At 46.3% G+C, this 22,378-nt stretch overlaps 1 protein-coding gene across 5 annotated transcripts in view; it reads right to left on the bottom strand.

The window, feature by feature from the left end:
* The window catches only part of LOC117359480 (zinc finger protein 510-like), a 141,936-nt gene that overhangs the window by 90,485 nt on the left and 29,073 nt on the right, over positions 1 to 22,378 (bottom strand). Inside the window, exon 1 of one of the 5 annotated variants that reach the window (XM_033942343.1) lies at positions 1,377 to 1,495. The exons of the other annotated variants lie outside the window; for them this stretch is intronic. The gene's annotated coding sequence lies outside the window, so the exon portion shown is untranslated. Of the gene's footprint in view, positions 1 to 1,376; positions 1,496 to 22,378 lie in introns of those variants that run through there. 5 annotated transcript variants of the gene reach the window in all.

Below are 22,378 nucleotides of genomic sequence, written 5' to 3'. Positions count from 1 at the left end.
CCAAGTTTTTGAAGGGAGCAATGCGGTTGCGTCCGCCTGTGCATCAAACTTATCCTTCTTGAAGCCTTAACCTCATGTTGATGGCCCTAAGTAAGGCCCCGTAAGAGCCCTTACAGGAGGCTACGCTGTTAGATCTTACTATAAAGACAGTTTTTCTGGTAGCCATAGTTTCAGCACGAAAGATCTGGGAACTCCAGGCTTTGTATTGCAGGGAGCCATTCCTCAGAATCACAGACATGGAGTGTTCTTATATACAGTTCCCTCCTTCCTTCCTTCCAAAGGCAGTGTTGGCATTTCATATGAATCAGGAAGTCTGACTGCCAGTATTTCAGGCTACAGGCATAAAAAAAGCATGATAAAATATTAGCGCATTAGATGTCATAAGGGTTCTCCTTCATTACTCGAGGCGACAAATGACTTCAGACTTTCAGACCATCTTTTTGTCCTAACAGATCCGAATCAAAGAGGGAGACTGGCCTCTAAGATTTTGATTCCCAGATGGAACAGGTGGAAATTTCTTCTGCTTACATAGGTAAACATCCTCCCATTTCTTTTTTTTCTTTTTAAATTGAATTGTAACATCTTACAGAATAATACAATTCACAAATGGATCATTACATATGTATATGTACATTAAGAAAATCTTAACAAAAACATATCCACCCATCCCTCCCTTACCCAAACCCCACTCTACCACCCACCCATTTGTCTGGCAGGTCATTCATAGAATCACACACACTGCCTAACAAAACCCTCTAAAGGATCCCACACATCCATAAATGAGGCCATATTCCCAGATCTTTCAGCAAAGTTAACTTCATAGCGATAAAAGAGACATACTGTTTCCCACCAAAAGTGAAAGTTCAAAAGAGTGAAGTCTTTCCAGTTTTTAACTATTAATTGTAATGCTAGTCCAGACAATATCAAGACCAGCTTATTTTTATTTACCGTCAATGTTGCTGAAGTAGTGCGTGTTCCACATATCACTGAAACCACAAAAAACAGGGAGGAATGGAGGGAAGCATAATAAAAAAATTCAAAAATATCACTACAAAACAAAAACACCACACAAGCCAAGAAAGCTACCTTATTACTTAAGCGAAAGAAAAGCTTCAGACAAACGGAGAGGTGTACCCACATTCTTCCACCCAAGCATCATAGGCAAAAAACTTTCACAGAAGTTTAAAGTTAGCAGGTGGGAGCAAAAAAAAAAAAAAAAATAGCCGAGAATGATTAATGGTAAAAACCACTGAACACAAACAGGCCAGGACAACGATCGTTTCATGGCCAGTAACCACGCTTCAGGGCCTTAGCGCAAAATCCAGGCTATTCTATAACACAAAACACAAACCCAAAAGGGAAATGAAAATGCTCACCTGCTGAAAGTTGAAAAAGAACAAAAGCTCATTCAACTATTTACAGTACGCAGATCCTAACTGCTGCTTTCAACCACAACTTCCAAAGCACTGTTGTGGGGATTATAACCACCTCCAGCCCTGTCAGGAGAAAAATAACGCGACAGGTCAGCTGAATGCGAACCAGCCAATCTGGGCAGACCATGTCTGCTCATTCACAAAACAGAATGGCTGAAATCACATGAGCTAAAAACAGCTGATACACAAAAGAGAGCATACTAGAGAAATGCTGCAGACAAGATAAAACTAAAATAATGACATAATTAACTGAAGAAATACTGACGGGATTCAATAAAAATAGAACCAATCGATGCTTGTATTTAATCTACAGGGTTGCACAGCCTGGAGCTGAAAAATCAAAAATTGCTCCCTACATTGGAGTTGAAGTCTTCTATTGCCACCCCTCAGATGAATGGAAATCTGATCAAGTACCAGACAGTGTAGTTGAAAAATATCATGCTTGTAACTATCACAATGTTGAACCATAGGAGCCGAAGCTAGTCCTCTCTTTAAAGCACTTCTATGTTCATTTAAGCATAGTATCAGAGGACATGAAGTTTGTTCCACATAAATGAGTCTGCAGGGGCAAACAATATAGTAGATCATATGATCAGATTCACAAGAGATATGAACCTTAAGTTGGTAGCATCTCCCATCACCAGGATTGACGAACTCACTGCAGCTAAGCATGATATCACAATTGCTGCATCTCCCACAATGACCATGTGATCCTGAGTCTCTTACATTAGAATGAGGAACTGCCGGACTGAGAATCTGTTTCAGGTTCTGAGTTCTCTTGTAAGCAAACCTGAGTGTGTGCCGAGACCAATGCTTCTGAATACTTCTTATTTGATACACCTTGGTAGTATAACTAAGTACATATGTGATGGTATTGTGCTCAACCTTGTGGGTGAATCCAAAAGCAGATAATCCAAATTAGCATACAATGCTCGTTTATATGCTTTACATATGACTGATTTGGGATATCCCCTGTCCAAAAAACGTTTAGACAGTATCTTAGACTGTACAATGAATTCATCCCATGAAGAACAGATTCTCCTGTACCGGAGGAACTGAGAGAAAGGCAAACTCTGTTTAAGGTGAGGGGGGTGAAAACTTTCATAGTGTAATGTAGTGTTTCTGTCAGTTGGCTTGCGATGAACAGACGTAGAAAGAATATTTTGATCCCTCTTAATTTCCACATCTAAAAATGTGATGTGTGTGGTACTGCATTGAACAGAGAATTTTATCTTGGGGTGGCAGTTGTTAATCCAGTCAACAAAAGAAAGCAAAGAAACATGATATCAATGTACCGCATCCATTTCAAAACTAAATGAAACTGAGGGAGCTGATGAAGCCAATGATCTTCAAAGTATGACATAAAAAGATTCACTACGGACTGAGCCATAGTGGCCCCCATGACAACGCCAGAAGTTTGTTTATAATATTGTCCATCATACATGAAAAAGTTCTCACACATTGCAAGTCTGGCTAAGTCAACCAGAAAATCAGTGGGTATTCGGGTAGGAGAGGGATGTTAGTTCAAAAATTTAGAAATCACTGTCAGAGCCTCATCCTGAAGAATGACAGTATAGAGAGAGTAAACGTCTAGTGGAACCATCCAAACCTCAGAGAGATCAGTGAATGAAATGTTGGTAATCTTGCACAGAAAATCCATAGTAACCTTAACATAGAACATAAGAAGTTGCCTACGCTGGGTCAGACCAGAGGTCCATCGCGCCCAGCAGTCCGCTCCCGCAACAGCCCATCAGGTCCATGACCTGTAAGGTGATCCTTGTCTAAATCTTTTAATCCCCCTTGTCCTTCTATCTATACCCTTTCATAACCATCTCTACCTCTATCTATATCCCTCAGTCCAGGGCCGCCATCAGGGCAGTTCTACCAGTCCTGCATTCAGGGGCCAGGAGCTGACAGGGGGCCCGGGCTCCCCCAGGGTCCTAGGCCACAGTTCTTCAACCACCGGTCCGCGGACCGGTGCCGGTCCCAGTGGCGTACCTGGGGGGGGAAGGTCTGCCCCAGGAGCACAGGAGAGAGCTGGACGGGGGACCCGTGGAGTTCAATACATCTCGAGCCGCGAGGCTCGTCTTCTGTTCCTACCTGCCCTGCCGCTCACATATAGCCGATCGGAAGTGTTCCCCGATGTCAGCACTGACGTCGGAGGGAGGGCTTAAGCAAAGCCTGCCCTCCGACGTCAGCGCTGACGTCGGAGAATACTTCCGGTCGGCTATATGTGCGCGGCAGGGCAGACAGGAAACAGGAGAGAAGCCTCTCGGCTCGAGCTCCGTTTTGCTGAGAAAGTTGCAAAGAAGGGCTGGGAGGCAAACGCGGAACACAAAAGGGGGGAGGGAGTACGTTTTGGACACAAGGCATGAACTTGGGAGAGAGGAAGGGAGGGAAAGAGATGCTGAGGTGGGGGAGGGAATGGGTTTTTGGACACAGAAGGCATGGACTTGGGAGAGAGGAAGGGAGAGAGAGAGAGATGCTGAGGTGGGGGAGGGAATGGGTGTTTGGACACAGAAGGCATGGACTTGGGAGAGAGGAAGGGAGGGAGAGAGATGCTGAGGTGGGGGAGGGAATGGGTTTTTGGACACAGAAGGCATGAACTTGGGAGAGAGGAAGGGAGGGAGAGAGATGCTGAGGTGGGGGAGGGAATGGGTTTTTGGACACAGAAGGCATGGACTTGGGAGAGAGGAAGGGAGGGAGAGAGATGCTGAGGTGGGGGAGGGAATGGGTTTTTGGACACAGAAGGCATGGACTTGGGAGAGAGGAAGGGAGGGAGAGAGATGCTGAGGTGGGGGAGGGAATGGGTTTTTGGACACAGAAGGCATGGACTTGGGAGAGAGGAAGGGAGGAAAAGAGATGCTGAGGTGAGGGAGGGAATGGGTTTTTGGACACAGAAGGCATGGACTTGGGAGAGAGGAAGGGAGGGAAAGAGATGCTGAGGTGGGGGAGGGAATGGGTTTTTGGACACAGAAGGCATGGACTTGGGAGAGAGGAAGGGAGGGAAAGAGATGCTGAGGTGGGGGAGGGAATGGGTTTTTGGATACAGAAGGCATGGACTTGGGAGAGAGGAAGGGAGGGAAAGAGATGCTGAGGTGGGGGAGGGAATGGGTTTTTGGACACAGAAGGCATGGACTTGGGAGAGAGGAAGGGAGGAAGAGATGCTGAGGTGGGGGAGGGAATGGGTTTTTGGACACAGAAGGCATGGACTTGGGAGAGAGGAAAGGAATGGGTTTTTTGACACAGAAGGCATGGACTTGGGAGAGAGGAAGGGAGGGAAAGAGATGCTGAGGTGGGGGAGGGAATGGGTTTTTGGACACAGAAGGCATGGACTTGGGAAGAGAGGAAGGGAGGGAAAGAGATGCTGAGGTGGGGGAGGGAATGGGTTTTTGGACACAGAAGGCATGGACTTGGGAGAGAGGAAGGGAGGGAAAAGATGCTGAGGTGGGGGAGGGAATGGGTTTTTGGACACAGACGGCATGGACTTGGGAGAGAGGAAGGGAGGGAAAGAGATGCTGAGATGGGGGAGGGAATGCGTTTTTGGACACAGAAGGCATGGACTTGAGAGAGAGGAAGGGAGGGAAAGAGATGCTGAGGTGGGGGATGGAATGCGTTTTTGGACACAGAAGGCATGGACTTGGGAGAGAGGAAGGGAGGGAAAGAGATGCTGAGGTGGGGGATGGAATGGGTTTTTGGACACAGAAGGCATGGACTTGGGAGAGAGGAAGGGAGGGAAAGAAATGCTGAGGTGGGGGAGGGAATGGGTTTTTGGACACAGAAGGCATGGACTTGGGAGAGAGGAAGGGAGGGAGAGATGTTATGTACACGGGGAATAGAAGAAAGGAGAATTTTTGGTCATAGGGAGGGAGTGAGGTACAGATAGTGGCATACCAAGGTGGGGGGGGCGGTCTGCCCCGCCCCGGGTTTACGTCCCAAGGGGGTGCACAGCTGGCCACCCTCCAGTGTTCTCCCTAGGCCGGCAAACTGCGGCTCTTTAGCCACTTGGGTGCCACCGCCGCCATCAGGAACAGGTCGGCGCCAATTCTCCCTGCTTTTCCCTGTGGGGCCGACCAACTCTCACCACTCGTGTCAATTCTGACGTCGAAGAGGACGTTCTGGGCCAGCCAATCGCTGCCTGGCTGGCCTAGAACGTCCTCTCCGACGTTAGAATTGACGTCAGGTGGCGAGAGTTGGTCGGTCCCTCGGGGAAGATAAGCAGGGCGAACTCGGTGCCGGCATGTTCCCAATGGCGGCAGTGGCAGCCTATTCCACAGTGGCGGTGGTGGCATAGGGGAGGGCAGGGAGAAAGAAAGAAAGAAAGGGGGGACAGGAAGCCAGAAAGAAAGAAAGGGGGCAGGGTGAAACAAATAAAAATGGGGCACGGAGAGAGAGAGAAAGACAGACATACAGAACGAAAGAGGGTGTGGAGACAGAAAGAAAGAAGGGGGCAAGGAGAGAGAGAGAGAAAAACAGACATACAGAAATAAAGGGTGTATGGAGAGAGAGAAAAAGAAAGAAGGGGCAGGGTGAAACAAAGAAAAAGTTTGGGGAGGGAATGAGGTCTGGAGGAGAAGAAGCATACAGGAGGCTGAAAGAAGGGAAGAAATATTGGATGCACAGTCAGAACAATAAAGTGCAACCAGAGACCGATGAAATTACCAAAGGTAGGAAAAATGATTTTATTTTCAATTTAGTGTGTCTGCTTTGAGAATTTATATATGATGTCTATATTTTGCACTATGGCCCCCTTTTACTAAACCGCAATAGCGTTTTTTAGCGCAGGGAGCCTATAAGCGTTGAGAGCAGCGTGGGGCATTCAGCACAGCTCCCTGAGCTAAAAACCGCTATCGCGTTTTAGTAAAAAGGGAGGGGGAATATTTGTCTATTTTTGTATAGTTGTTACTGAGGTGACATTGTATAAAGTCATCTGCCTTGACCTCTTTGAAAACCCGCGGAATATAAATGATAATTAACATTTTCTCTGCGTACAGCGAGCTTTGTGTTTTTAAAATTTTATTGTTGGTAGATCATTTTGACTTGGCCACAAAGGTAAGGGGGGGGGGGAGGGAGGGGAGCTGCTGAAAGACATATAGTAATCCTTGCAGGCTTGACTGTGCAGGGAATTATTTTTGTAAAATCATGTTTTGTATTGTGACTGGCATTATTTAGACTTTAATTTCTATGAATGAATAGAATGAAAATGATATAAATTACTTGCTTGTTTTTATGTGCATGCGCTGAAGGAAAGTGGAGAGAGAGTGGGCTGAGGACGTTGAAGGGAAATGGGGAAGAGAGAGTGGGGAGAAGACGCTGATTTATAAATTGACAATTGTACAGAATATTGTTTCTTTTTTATATTCATCCATAGCTGCATGTTAATGATGTGCTCATATGCACTTATTTATCATCATAACATATACATCATCATTATAATGCAGCTGTGGATGTGTAAGGACAGGCTGAGGAGGATGGATGGGAAGGAAGGAAGGTGCACATATCGTACATTTTTAACATGCAGCTATAGGCAAGCTATAGGCAAGCTGAGGAGGATGGGATCATACAGATGTGTAGTTTTTTCTGATATATTTATTAAGCTTACAGTATTTATAAAAACACATTTAATACTTGTTACAAAAAATATTGTGCAATTGTGATCTACTTCTGGCCTACAAAGGTCAAAAGAAATCCTTAACTGAGATTTTACATTCAAAAGTGAATTATAGCTACTAGCACTATTATTTATTAGTTATTTATTATGCAGATGTTTGTTAGTTTGTTATTAGTTCAGTATTAGACATATGTTAGTTTAGAATAGATAGGTATAGATTAGTTTAGATTAGGTTAGGTTAGGGCCCTGCTGAAAGAGTCTACCTTGACGTGGTTGCAGGCTTACAAATCTTTTGGTCAAAGAGTGTGGTGACAGAGAAAAGTATGTGTGTATTCGGCCCATGGAAGAAGGGGGGGGGGGTGGGGGGGGGAAGGGGTGCGGGGGGGGGCTCAATAGGATTGCTCAGTAAGGGGCCCAGAAATTTCTGATGGCGGCCCTGCCTCAGTCTCCGTATCCTTCGGGAATTTATCCAATCCTTCTTTGAAACCCGGTAGTGTACTCTGTCCTATCACAACCTTCAGAAGCGCATTCCAGGTGTCCACCACCCTCTGAGTGAAAAAGAATTTCCTAGCATTGGTTCTAAACCTGTCCCCTTTCAATTTCTCTGAGTGCCCCCTTGTTCTTGTGGTTCCCAATAGACTGAAGAATCTGTCCCTTTCTACCTTCTCTATGCCTTTCATGATCTTGAAAATCTCTATCGTCTCCTCTGAGTCTCCGCTTTTCCAGGGAGAAGAGCCCCAGCCTTTCTAACCTGTCTGCGTATGAAAGGTTTTCCATACCTTTTTATCATTTTCGTCGCTCTTCTAGGAAAATGTTTGCTTAACAAAAGGCTGTAAAAAAAAAAAAAAACCAGTCCATGAAATCTGACAAAGGTTTGAGTAAAGACTCCATCTCTGACACAATGATCTTCCCGGAGGATGGTCCAATCATTTGTGTATTTTGAGGAGAGTATATAGTATTGGGCACTTGGTACTTTGTAATATGCAAAAATCTGCATTCAGAGGGTGTAAGATATTTTTTTTCTCCAGGCCTTGTTGAATCAACTCAGAAATTCTGGTTTGAAGACTGGCAGTCGGGTCACTGTCCAAACGCATATAGTCACTGTGCCATATGAGAAAGGTATATGAATTTCCAATATACATTGTATTTTATTCCATACTTCTTGCCAGAATGTTTGAACCCAACAACAAGGCAAAAATGATCAAGGGTTCCGTGGGTGATTGCAGGACTGAAAAAACACCGCTACTCGACACTAACAAGAGTTAAAGAAATTAAAGAAATATTAGTGATAGGTACCCTAAGTGCGCAGGTTCAGCGACGGGAGCGAGCTCCAACGCTTCATGCGGCAAGGTAGAGGCTGACAAGCCCCCACCTACACACCATCATGGGGTACCAGGGTGTGTTTTAAATCATATAACACTATCACCAAAAAAAACTGCACAATGAACACAGGTGAAATATAATGAAATCACGAACTGCAATCACTCAGGGAAGCCCCCAGCCAACTCACAAAAAAACCCAAAAAAGCAACTTAGTTTCAGTGAATCTTCATCCGACGTCCAAGGGAGCGGGAACAAGACAGATGGAACATCACAAAACCAGGTTCAACCAAGCCTGGTTTCGGGAACAACGTCCCTTCCTCAGGAACCCATGATTCAAAAAACAAAAGTGTTTTAACCAGCATGCAATAAAACAAGAGATGGTCCAGAGTACCCACCTCCTTCTTACAACTCCAATATGCATAATAATAATTTATTTTTATATACCGCCTAGCAGTTCATAGCAGTTTACACAATAGGTACACTGCATACAATATAATAATATCATACATAATAAAATTCTAAGTAACTAATACAAGCATTAAAACTAATAAATAAGGAAAACACAATATAAGCTAAAATAAGTATGGATAAAAAGTACAGTGGTACCTTGGTTTACGAGCATAATTCGTTCCAGAAGCATGCTCGTAAACCAAAATACTCGTTTATCAAAGCAAAGTTCCCCATAAGATATAACGGAGACTTGGACAATTCGTTGCTACTGCTGCCAGTGACCGACATAAACGTAACAGAACTGGGGCTCTTTCCACAGCTGAACCAACCTCACTGGAGCCTTGCAGCTTTAACTTCTTTTTCATTCGTTTTGTGCCATGGCCGGCTTTGGCAAGAGCTCCCTCATGCTCTCTGTTACACACTGACAGGCAGCGGCTGAGCTGACGCAGCGACAAGCACCTACCAGGATAAACTTCAGTTCCCGGTCTAGTCTCCGCGTTTGCCTTTCCCCGAAGCTGTACCTCTCGGATTTCCGTCAGCCCTTCAACACCGCCCCGCCTTTCTTGTTTTTCAAGTTCTTCGCTCGCTTGCCTTAAGCCGATGAACGATTACTGCCTGCAAGACCGCAAAAGGACAGCCGGTGTACAGTGCGCGAGATAGAGAGGGCCGGTCGTGCGCAGGCGCGCTTACATCTATTTCCCTCCCTCGCACACCTATGACGTTAGAAGACATGGAGGCATTTGATCTACGGAAAATGTAGAGTTAATTCCCTCACCGACATTATCTATGGATTCTAGCTAAAACTACAAGACCAGAATGCCGCGGGCAGCGGTTCCCACATGCCCCCCGCGGCCAACCCCGAAGCCCTCCCTCTGACATTGCAACGTCAGAGGGAGTATCACCGGGCCAGCTGCAGGAGGCATGTAGGAGCTGCCGGCCGCGGCCCCGAGCGAACACCATAACAAGGAGGAGGGAGCCGGCAAGAAGGCAATCATCCCGGAGCAGCAGAGGGAACAAACGCATTGCCCTCGAGTGGGCCACACGGGGCAGCAGGTTGGACACCCTTACTTTGGGAAATGCTCGTATAGCGAGTCAAGCTCGGTTTACGAGTCGCAGATTTTACAAATGTTTTGCTCGTCTTGCAAAACACTCGTAAACCGAGGTTTGACTCTACATTATAACTGCATGATAATATGAAAATCAATAATATATATTATATTGTTTAAATAAGTGGGTTTTAAGATCTTTTTGAAATTGATAGTAAGTAAGTAATGGAGTAACAAGAAGATTCAAACATGAATTCATTAATCCTGCTTGGAATGCAAAGGTCCTATCAAAATTTTTTTTGTAATGACATGCATTTGCTAAAGGAAAATGAAACCAACTAGATCTATGGATATTTTTCTTAGAAATTTAAAAAAACTAAAATGAGAAACAAGGTAAGCCGGTGCTAAGCCAAATAAAACTTTAAAACAAATGCATCCTAATTTAAACAACACTCTAGCCTCAAAAGGTAGCCAGTGAAGTTTTTGATAATATAGAACGCAGCTTCCAGAGGACAATAAAACATCTCTTAACCAGAGAATCTGTATGGGCCTTAAAAGATAAGGACCGATCTAAAATAACCCCTAAAATTTTCACTGTTGGAGATATCAAATAAGCCTGACCGTTTAAAAGTAAAGTTGTTTCAGTAATTTTTTCATTAGGACTAGCTAGAAAGAATTTTGATTTGCCCGGATTTAATTTCAATCTAAATGTAGATGTCCAAGTTTCAACTTGTGTATGAATAAAAGCTATATAATATAACACTTCTGAAGTGAGTTCGTTTAAAGGGATGAGTACTGAAATGTCATCTGTGTAAACATAAAATTTTACTTGTAAACTATGTAATAAATAACATAAAGGTGCTAAGAAAACATTAAATAAAGTTGGAGAAAGTGGTGAACCCTGAGGGACTCCACTTTCATTTACCTATTTTGTAGAGTATTGTCCAGCACTGACTACCTGGTAACACCTATTTTTTTTAAACCCTTGAAACCAATTCCACACCCTACCTGAAATTCCAATGGAATCCAGTAGTATATCATGGTCAACTAAGTCAAAAGCACTACTCAGTGCATGCAAATAGATCTCATGCATATTCATTGGGGAAATCCTGAAAACCCGACTGGATTCCGGCCCTCGAGGATCAGAGTTGCCCACCCCTGAGCTGGAAGCTTAGAAGCTTCATGACCTTGGATCCCCACAGTAAAACATATAACAGGCAAACAGCACAGTTACTTACCGTAACAGGTGTTATCCAGGGACAGCAGGCAGATATTCTTAACGCATGGGTGACGTCACCGACGGAGCCCCGGTACGGACACTTTTAACTAGAAAGTTCTAGTTGGCCGCACCGCGCATGCGCGAGTGCCTTCCCGCCCGACGGAGGAGTGCGTGGTCCCCAGTTAAGATAAGCCAGCTAAGAAGCCAACCCGGGGAGGTGGGTGGGACGTAAGAATATCTGCCTGCTGTCCCTGGATAACACCTGTTACGGTAAGTAACTGTGCTTTATCCCAGGACAAGCAGGCAGCATATTCTTAACGCATGGGTGACCTCCAAGCTAACAGAGAGGGAGGAGGGATGGTTGGCCATTAGGAAAATAAATTATGTAACACAGATTGGCCGAAGTGTCCATCCCGTCTGGAGAAGGTATCCAGACAGTAGTGAGTAGTGAACGTGTGAACTGAGGACCAAGTGGCAGCCTTGCAGATTTCCTCGATGGGCGTGGAACGGAGGAAAGCCACAGAAGCAGTCATAGCTCTGACCCTGTGGGCCGTGACAGCACCTTCCAGTGAGAGACCGACCCGAGCATAACAGAACGCAATGCAGGCAGCAAGCCAGTTGGAAAGCGTCCGTTTAGCGACAGGACGACCTAGACGGTTAGGGTCGAAGGACAAAAAAAGCTGAGGGGACGAGCTGTGAGCCCTGGTACGGTCAAGGTAGTATGCAAGGGCACGCTTACAGTCCAGCGTGTGCAATGCCTGTTCCCCAGGATGAGAATGGGGCTTAGGGAAAAAGACAGGCAACACAATGGACTGGTTGAGGTGAAATTCCGAGACCACCTTGGGAAGGAATTTAGGATGGGTACGCAGAACCACCTTGTCATGGTGAAAAACAGTGAAAGGTGGGTCGGCAACCAGTGCATGCAGCTCACTAATCCTCCTGGCAGAGGCGATGGCAATGAGGAAAAGCACCTTCCATGTAAGAAATTTGAGCGAAGTTGTGGCAAGAGGCTCAAAAGGAGGTTTCATGAGGGCTGATAAAACCACATTCAGGTCCCAGACGACTGGAGGAGGCTTCAGAGGTGGTTTGACATTGAAGAGGCCTCTCATGAACCGGGAAACCAGTGGGTGAGCCGTGAGAGGTTTTCCGAGGATAGGCTCATGAAACGCAGTGATGGCACTGAGGTGGATTCTGATTGAGGTAGACTTGAGGCCAGCGTCGGACAGAGAGAGCAAATAGTCCAGTACAGTTTCCACCGCCAAAGAGGTGGGATCGTGGTGATGTAGGAGACACCAAGAGGAGAACCTGGTCCACTTCTGATGGTAACATTGGAGGGTGGCCGGTTTCCTGGAGGCATCCAAAATACGACGGACAGGCTGAGACAGATTGTGTGGAGAGGTCAGCCCGAGAGAAACCAAGCTGTCAGGTGGAGCGAGGACAGATTGGGATGCAGTAGAGACTGATGCTGCTGTGTAAGTAGCGTAGGAAACACAGGAAGAGGAATGGGCTCCCTGGAGCTGAGCTGGAACAGGAGGGAGAACCAGTGTTGGCGAGGCCACCGAGGGGCGATGAGAATCATGGTGGCTTTGTCCCTGCGGAGTTTGAATAACGTCCGCAACATCAGCGGCAGTGGAGGAAAGGCCTAGAGGAACCGATCCGTCCAGTTGAGAAGGAATGCATCCGGGGCCAGACGATGAGGAGAGAATAGTCTGGAGCAGAACTGGGGCAGCTGATGGTTGTGAGGAGCTGCAAAGAGGTCCACCTGAGGAGTGCCCCACTGAGCAAAGATGGAGCGGAGTGTGGGAGGATCCAGAGACCACTCGTGAGGTTGAAGGATGTGGCTGAGATTGTCGGCCAGGGAATTCTGTTCGCCCTGGATATAGACAACCTTGAGGAAGAGACTGCGGGCCGTGGCCCAGGTCCAGATGCGGATGGCCTCCTGACAGAGGAGGGGAGATCTGGTGCCACCTTGCTTGTTTATGTAGTACATGGTGACTTGGTTGTCTGTGCACAGGAGAAGAACCTGAGGGTAGAGAAGGTGCTGGAAGGCCTTGAGGGCATAGAACATGGCCCTGAGTTCCAGGAAATTGATGTGATGTTGACGCTCCTGATGGGTCCAGAGTCCCTGGGTGCGAAGATCTCCCAGGTGAGCTCCCCATGCATAGGGGGAGGCATCTGTGGTTATGATCATGGAGTGAGGGGGTAGATGAAAGAGTAGACCCTTGGAAAGATTGGAGGAGTTCAACCACCATTGAAGAGAGTGCTGAAGAGATGATGTCACAGAGATGGGATGAGAAAGAGGATCAGTGGTCTGTGACCATTGGTTGGCTAGAGTCCATTGAGGTGTCCTGAGGTGGAGTCGCGCCAGAGGAAGCACATGGACCGTCGAGGCCATGTGGCCCAGGAGGACCATCATCTGCCGAGCTGGGATGGAATGATGAAGGAGCACCTGACGACAGAGGTGGAGCAGGGTCCGTTGTCGGTCGGAGGGGAGAAATGCCCTCATCAGAGTGGTGTCAAGAACTGCACCAATCGCTGTGTGGGAAGTAGGTGCGACTTGGGGTAGTTGATCTCGAACCCCAGGAGATGGAGGAAAGAGATGGTGTGTTGAGTGGCTTGTAGCACAAGCGGAGACGTAGGTGCTTTCACCAACCAATCGTCCAAGTAGGGGAACACCTGGAGGTTGCGAGACCTGAGGAAGGTCGCCACCACAATAAGGCACTTGGTGAACACCCTGGGTGATGATGCGAGGCCAAAGGGTAGCACTTTGTACTGATAGTGATGGTGCTGTATCTGAAACCATAGGTAGCGACGTGAAGTCGGATGGATTGGGATGTGAGAGTGTAGGCCTCTGAGGTCTAGGGAACATAGCCAGTCGTGTTGAGAGAGAAGAGGGTAAAGCGTGGCAAGGGAGAGCATTCTGAATTTTTCCTTGACCAGGCACTTGTTGAGGTTCCGGAGATCGAGGATGGGACGGAGGTCTCCTGTCTTCTTGGGAACCAGGAAGTAGCGGGAGTAGAATCCCTGACCCCTTTGGTCTGAGGGTACCTCTTCGATGGCATTGAGAAGAAGGAGGGATTGGACCTCCCTCAGGAGGAGGAGGGATTGGGAGGAGTGAGAAGCAGACTCTATGGGAGGATTGTCTGGTGGAAGAGTCTGGAAGTTGAGAGAGTAGCCGTGGCGAATGATGTTGAGGACCCACTGGTCTGATGTGATGACCTCCCAACGGCTGAGGAAGAGTTGGAGACGTCCGCCGATAGGCTGAGGAAGAGGCAATGATGGTGGGAGACTGGCTATGCCCTGGAGAAAGGAGTCAAAAGGGTTGAGATGGTTTTGACGGAGGGAGAGGCTTGGCAGGCTGATGAGACTGGGAACGAGCCTGAGGTTGGTGCTGGTGACGGGGACGGCGAGGCTGCTGCTGAGGCGGGTTGAGAGGTCTGGCCGAGAACCTGCGTTGGTAGGAGGACTGCTGTCTGTAGGGACGAGCAGGCGGAGTCTTCTTTTTGGGTTTGACCAGAGTGTCCCACCTAGTCTCGTGTGCTGAGAATTTCTGGGTGGTTGAGTCCAGGGATTCCCCGAAGAGTTCGTCACCAAGACAAGGTGCGTTAGCCAGGCGGTCTTGGTGGTTAATGTCGAGGTCAGAAACTCTCAGCCAGGCCAGACGCCGCATGGCAACAGCCATGGCAGATGCTCTAGAGGTAAGCTCAAATGAGTCATAAATGGAGTGTACCATGAATTTCCGAAGTTGGAGTAGACTGGAAATTTGTTGTTGAAAAAGAGGGACCTTACGTTCAGGAATATATTTTTGTAAGGAGGAGAGTTGTTGCACCAGATGCTTCATGTAGAAGGAGAAGTGAAAGGTGTAATTATTTGCCCTGTTGGCCAGCATGGCATTCTGGAAAAGGCGCTTGCCAAATTTATCCATAGTTTTGCCCTCTCTGCCAGGAGGGGTGGAGGCATAGACACTGGAGCCCTGAGTTTTCTTTAAGATGGACTCCACCAGGAGAGATTCATGTGGCAATTGAGGCTTGTCAAACCCCGGGATTGGAATGACCCGGTACAAGCTATCCAGTTTGCGAGGGGCCCCGGGGACAGTGAGGGGGGTTCTCCCAGTTTTTATAAAAAGTTTCCCGTAGGATGTCGTGGACGGGTAACTTAAGGAATTCCTTGGGAGGTTGCTCAAAGTCCAGGGCATCGAGGAAAGCCTGGGACTTTTTAGAGTCGGACTCTAAAGGAATGGAAAGAGCAGCCGACATCTCCCTGAGGAACTTGGTAAAAGAGGACTGTTCAGGCTTTGAACCGGTGTCAATCGTTGAGGGTTCCTCGTCCGTCGAAGAAGCGTCTTCCTTGGTACTGTGTGGGGACTCTTCCCATAAGTCAGGGTCCCTGATGTCGGGGTGTGCACAGCGGGTCATCGGTGTGGAGGGCTCGGCATGGCGGGTCTTGGAGAGAGACTTGCCGGAGCGTACCGAGGCGGTACCGGGAGAGGAAGACCGGTGCCGTTCCTGGTACCGGGAAGGGTCGGCATCAGAACGGGCCTGTACCGCAGGTTGGGAACGGTGTGGTTCAGCCGAGAGCACCAGCATGGATGTGTTAAGCAGTACCGAGGGGGTCGACATCGATGGAATTGTGCGAGGCTCGGACCGGTCCTGCACCTGAAGGTGTGAGGCCAGCAGTGCCGGCAACAGTTGTTGGAGTTGTTGCTGCAGCTGCTCCTGTAATTGGGTCTGGAGTATGGCCGCGATGCGGTCGTCCAGGGGAAGCACCGGTACCGCTTTTTTCTTTTTCGGTACCATAGGTGCCGCTCTACGCTCCGGCGATGAGGAGGCCGATGACGAGGCACTCACTGATATCGGAGCGGAGCATTTGCGGGGTCGGTGCGGTGCCGGAAGGACCGGCGTCGCAACCGTGGCAGGAGGGCGCTCAAGGGAAGTGGAAGGCTTCTTAGCCGGCTTACCTGGGGCCAGCGACCCCGAAGAAGGATCTGGCGTCGTCGAAGTAGTCGGTGCCAACTTTTGAGATGCCGTCGACGTCGCAGCAGGTTCCATGGCAGATCCGGTGCCGAAGAGAATATTTTGCTAGATCTGCCTATTTTTCAATGTGCGCTTTTTAAGAGTCGCACAGCGGGTGCAGGTGTCAGCCTGATGCTCCGGACCCAAGCACTGCAGGCACCAATTGTGAGAGAGATCGGGCGTGCACTCCGCTGGCACTTCTTAAAGCCCGGTTGAGGGGGCATGAAGGGAAACACGGCCTCCGCAAAATCAAAGCCGGAGGCCTGTATGGTGGCAAAAGGCCCCGCCGGGGCCGGGCCGAAAAAATAAGAAAACTGGACGAGTTTTGTTTTTGTTTTTTTTTAGAAATAAAAGCAAAGGAATCCGAAAGGAAAAAAATTAAAGAACAAGAAAAAATACGCGAGCGGGAAGGCAGAAAATAGTTTTTCAACGGCTGTTGAAAACACATGCGTCTTCTTCGCTCAGCGGAAACGAAGAAACTAGGGACCATGCACTCCTCTGTCGGGCGGGAAGGCACTCACGTATGCGGCCGACTAGAACTTTCTAGTTAAAAGTGTCCGTACCGGGGCTCCGTCGGTGACGTCACCCATGCGTTAAGAATATGCTGCCTGCTTGTCCTGGGATAATTGGTTGTTCCTTCAGAGCATTAAGCGATGAGAAACCGGCCTTAATAGCATGCTGGAGTTGTAGCCATTTAAAACATTGTGAAAATGGTAAAACGAATTTCTGTTGCAAAGTCTGAAAAGATGCCACACATCCTTGACACATCACATCTTGCAAGGTTCTAATACCTGGTTTTCCTCCCATTTCCTTAAAATCTCATTCCACCAGAAGTGTCGCATCTTCGTGGGTGGAGTGCAAGATGGTAAAGCCCAATGAGATTTGTAGGGCAGCTACGTGGTCCACTCTGCATACCTTTACTAAGTTGTAGAAAGTGGATGTGGCAGCATAAAAGGACTTCATGTTTGAGTCCATGGTGCTAGCAGCAGGCTCTTCTATCCCACCCTAAGCTCAAGGAACTGCTTTGATACATCCCATAGGTTCAGGACTCATGTGCTTTTGGCACTGAAATAGAAGATTAGGTTATTACCTTGATAATCTTTCCAGCAGAAAAAAAACATGAGACCTGAAACCCTGCCCTATCAGTTTTCAATGTAGCCTGCTTTTAGTTCAGACAGGTAGGTTGCTGCAAAGGCTTGTCTGCTGGCACTCAAGCAATACGAAGCAATGTGAAGCTATGGCTTCAGAGACAGGAGTGTCTATACAGGTTTGCTCTGGATAAGGTCAGAGGTGAACAAGTGTTAATCCTAGTTGTACTCTGGTAGATGGTTGTTTTCATTCCACCTTGTTAATGCTATTTTGCATTTGTTAACAAGTTGTGTTTTCTTGCAGAGCAGATCAAAAGTATGTTATCGGGGAGTATCCCCGTGACCCTCCTTACTATTTCTCCTCTTTCAGGGGTTATCACTGCTTTGGTTCAAATTGAGGAGAGACAGCAGTGCCTGGTGATGCAGGGAGGTAGAGCTGAAAATATAAGATGATATCTTCTGCATCCTTCATGGGATGCACTACCCACAGGTTCAGGACTCATGTGCTTTTTTACTGGAAAGAAGATTATAGAGGTAAGAACCTAATCTTCTGTCAGGTCAGTTCATGGAAAAATGTACTGTATAAACCTAAGACTCTTAACAATAATTATTGTTAATTGCTTATTGAATACATAACAGTCATGGCCAAAAGTTAGTGGCAAAGCAGTTTTCAACTGTACCACAATGGGTTCCAGATTAGTAAGTGTTTTGAGCTATAGTCTGTTTTGAACTAAATATTCATTTTCTTAATAGTTTTAGTCATCTTTTTCATAAATCTCACTTAGAAGATAAGAATTTGGTGGTTTTGTCAATTATATGCTGGATTTTGCATTCCTGCATGAATAGTATGTGTCACCTTATAAGATTCCTATTTGTATAATTTTTGGTATAATCAAATCTTTTGTTGTTTGCCAGTGTAAAAATCAATAGTCATAGGTGTAATGATCTCTTATACCAGTGGTCAGCAAACCGAGGCTCTTTAGCCACTTGAGTGTGGCTCAGGCAGCTAGAGCAGGGGTGCCCAACCTGCTCCCCATCCCCGCAAAGAGGACGCTGAAGCGCTGGCCAACTTTCATCACCTGACGTCAATTCCAATGTCGGAGAGGACGTTCTGGGCCAGCCAATCGCTGCCTGGCTGGCCCGGAACGTCCTCTCCGACGTTAGAATTGATGTTGGATGGCAAACGTTGGTCGCCTGGCACTTCAGCGTCCTCTTTACAGGGAAAGGAAGCAGGGAGAGCTCAGAACTCGGCGGCAGCCTGTTCCCCAATGGTGGTTGTGGCAGCCTATTCCCCTGCGGCGGTGGCGGCCTGTTCCCCATGGCAGTAACTTGGGAAGGGCAAGGAAAAAGAAAGAAAGAAAGCAGACAAAGACAGGGAAACAGACAGAAAGGGGGCATGCATGGAGAGAGAAAGACAGACAGAAAGAAATAAAGGGGGCATGGAGAAAGAAAGAAAGGGGACAGAGAGAGAGAGAGAGAGAGAGAAAAAGACAGACAGACAGACAGAAAGGGGGCATGGAGAGAGAAAGAAAGAAGGGGGCAGGGTGACAGAAAAAAAAAGTTGGGGGAGGGAATGAGATCTGGAGGACATGAAGCATATAGGAGCCTGAAAGAAGGGAAGAAATATTGGATGCACAGTCAGAAGAATAAAGTGCAACCAGAGACTGATGAAATTACTAGACAACAAAGGTAGGAAAAATGATTTTATTTTCAATTTAGTGATCAAAATGTGTCCGTTCTGAGAATTTATATCTGCTATCTATATTTTGCACTATGGCCCCCTTTTACTAAAACGCAATAGCGTTTTTTAGCACAGGGAGCCTATGAGCATCGAGAGCAGCGCAGGGCAGCACAGCTCCCTGTGCTAAAAACCGCCATCGCGGTTTAGTAAAAAGGGAGGGGATATATTTGTCTATTTTTGTATAGTTGTTACTGAGGTGATATTGCATAAAGTCACCTGCCTTGACCTCTTTGAAAACCGGCGGAATATAAGTGATAATTAACATTTTCTCTGCGTACAGTGTGCTTTGTGTTTTTTTAAATTTTATTGTTGGTAGATCATTTTGACTTGGCCACGAAAGTAAGGGGGCGGGGAGCTGCTGAAAGACATCTAGTAATCCTTGCAGGCTTGACTGTGCAGGGAATTATTTTTGTAAAATCATATTTTGTTATGTGACTGGCATTATTTAGACTTTAATTTCTATGAATGAATAGAATGAAAATGATATAAAATTGCTTGCTTGTTTTTATGTGTGCGCTGAAGGGAAGAGGAGAGAGAGTGGGCTGAGGACGCTGAAAGGAAATGGGGAAGACAGAGAGTGGGGAGAAAATGCTGATTTATAAATTGACAATTGTACAGAATATTGTTTCTTTTTATACTTTAATATAAGTTCAGAAAAAAACTATTCGAGACTTGTATGGATGGGATCAGATGGTTTGCGGGGACGGGGACCAACAAATTTTTTCCCCCGTGTCATTCTCTAGACTCCGACACGAATTGATTTCGACTACATGCGGGTGAGTGGAGGGGGGGGGGTGTCAGTCGGGTTGATGTAGCCGTCATAGCATAAGCGGGCGCAGGGTATGGCTCTCAAAATAAATCTTAATCGTTTTACTGCTGATATTTGGCTCTTTTGACTAATGAGTTTGCCTATCACTGTCTTAGCCCACTGTATTAGTGTTATTTAATTAACTTAACTGTTAAGGAATCAGATCCATTAAAATTTGAATTCAATTTGTGTTGTAGACCAGACATGGTCTGTGTTTCAGCATTAGAGCCTGTCTCAGGGGCTCAAGAGACATCTAGAAGGTGGCACTCTTATAAGATCATTGATTGCTGATCACAGCGGGTCGGGTACAATCCTAGAATTCAACACAAATTGAAATCAATATATGATAAAGAGACTGTTAATTTTTTAAATAAATATTTATTCATTTCAATTTATCTCTGGTTGATGTCTACAGTTCCATCCCCACTTGTACCATTTCAAACACTACATTTCTCATTAACACGTGAGCCCCATATGCTCACAGAATAGCAGAGAACATGCCCACTTTCTACCCTCAGCGCTAAAAAATAAATTTACATTCATAAGTTACTGCGGGATGCCTTAGCAAGAAATAAAGGGTAAAACCCATCCAAGATGGCACATCTGGCTAGAGGTAGAGTGTGCACTTGAAGCCAAACACTGGCTACCCTGGAAAACTGACAAAGCATAAGGTCAGTCAGAAAAGTTTTTCGAGGACTCAGAGAGATAGCAGCAAAGTGGTAGAACTCCCTTCCAATACAATTAAGAATTATCCCCTCCAATGACAGCTTCTGTAAAGGCCTGAAGGCCTATTTGTTTGCAAAAAATATCTCATTCACACTAACAGATGATTTTGTAAAGGTTTTAAAACCTATTTTTCTGCAAGATATTCCTTTCTCTTTCACTCTTAACAAATGAGTAGATCTGTGTTTTGATTTTAATGTTAAATTTTAATGTTTTGATTCTAATAAGATTAGAATTGTGATTTTAATGTAAAAATTGTAATTCCTGGACATGGCTAGCCTCTTACTAATTTGGAAATTGCATTGAACTCCTATTGGGGGTACATTAGTGATTCATAAATGCTTATTAATGTAGTATAAAATAACCCATTTCTATCAGGATGGTGTACAATCACATGGGACAAAAACTGGTGAGGCATGGCTAGCTCATGAACAGATACTGTACAGCTGATAGAACATTTGCTGGGAAACAACCCAGATCTGAAAATGATTGAAAATGGGTGGACAGTGATGAAGCAGAAAGTGGCCAAATACAACCAACATCTGAAACAGACCTTATACAATGGATTTAAATTATGTGAACTCAGGAAATACCATATTTTTCATTCCATAAGACGCACTTCCCCCCCTCCAAAAAAAACCACCACAACCCTCCCAGTACCTTTTTTTAATTCCGGGACTCGCAAGAACCGACAGCAGCCATTCAAGGAGCAGCATGGGACCAGGCAGGAGCGCGAAAAGCTTGCGCCTGCCTTGTATGTTGTTCTGCTGCAAGGGATGAGGACCTGGAGGTAGCAGTCCAGTGAGGGAAGGGCAGGGGCGCAGAAAGCTTCCGCCGATACAGTGCTGGACCGCCGGAATTTTTTAAAAAAGGTACCGGGGTGGAGGGACCTGCCTGCTATGTGCCCTTTCCTGGCCTGCTACTAGACCTGCCCTGTCCACTACCACTAAACCACCTGGGGGTGGGGGAGGGGGACAGGGTACACCATTTGGTTCAGAATTTTTTTTCTTGTTTTTTTTCCTCTACAAGTCTTATAGAGCAAAAAATATGCTAACTCCAGAATTTTGCAAAAAACTGGTCAGATCAATGTCAGAATGCCTACAGGCAATTATGAACAAAGGACAACACTGTAAATACTAATATCTAGCAGAAAATGTCTGCAGACAATACCATAGATGCTAAATACAACACAGATAATTTGTAGCTTGAAAGTTTGATTTGGTTCATGGTTATTTAGTTAAATATCAATCATAAATAATGAAAATGGCCATGACTATCTCCTTATCCCTCTGCTGTTCTTAGACAGAATTTTTTCAGTTTATTTCTCTTTAAAAAAAAGCCTGTCAGAGGAAGTTATCGGCAAAAATTTAAATTAAAATCAATAAACCTAATCAGTTAATGTTAAAATACCATCATTTATTAGAACAAATAAAATCTTACTACAGTGTTTCCCCAAAAATAAGCCCTAGCATTATTTTCGGGGTAGTCTTAATATAAGCCCTAGTTCCTGGATTCGCCAGCAGCAGTGCTTCTCCCCCGCCGCGCAGCCAAACCCCCGCTGACTCCCCCATCTTTCCATCTTCCCCTTCCGTCCAAACTCCACCGACCCTCCAACCGCTAGATTTGCTACCTCCCTCCACAGAGCAGTGTCGGCAGCACTCTGAACAGGCTGCTTCACGGCCTTCTCCCGCTGGGGCATTCCCTCTGCTGCATCACTGATGATGTCATCAGCAATGCAGTGCACGGAAGGCCTCAGCGGGAGAAGGCTGCGAAGCAGCCTGTTTAGAGTGCTGCCGATGCTGCTCTATGGAGGGAAGTATATAGGTCTCGCGGTTGGGGGGGTTCGGATGGGAAGGAGAGATGGAAGGATGGAATAGTCAGCAGGCGTTCGGCTGCATGGCGGGGCTGCTCAAGGGTTCTGCTGA

This window comes from Geotrypetes seraphini, chromosome 4 (assembly GCF_902459505.1).
Source record: "Geotrypetes seraphini chromosome 4, aGeoSer1.1, whole genome shotgun sequence".
Taxonomy (NCBI): Eukaryota; Metazoa; Chordata; class Amphibia; order Gymnophiona; family Dermophiidae; genus Geotrypetes; species Geotrypetes seraphini.
This window is presented reverse-complemented; position numbering and strand designations above follow the sequence as displayed.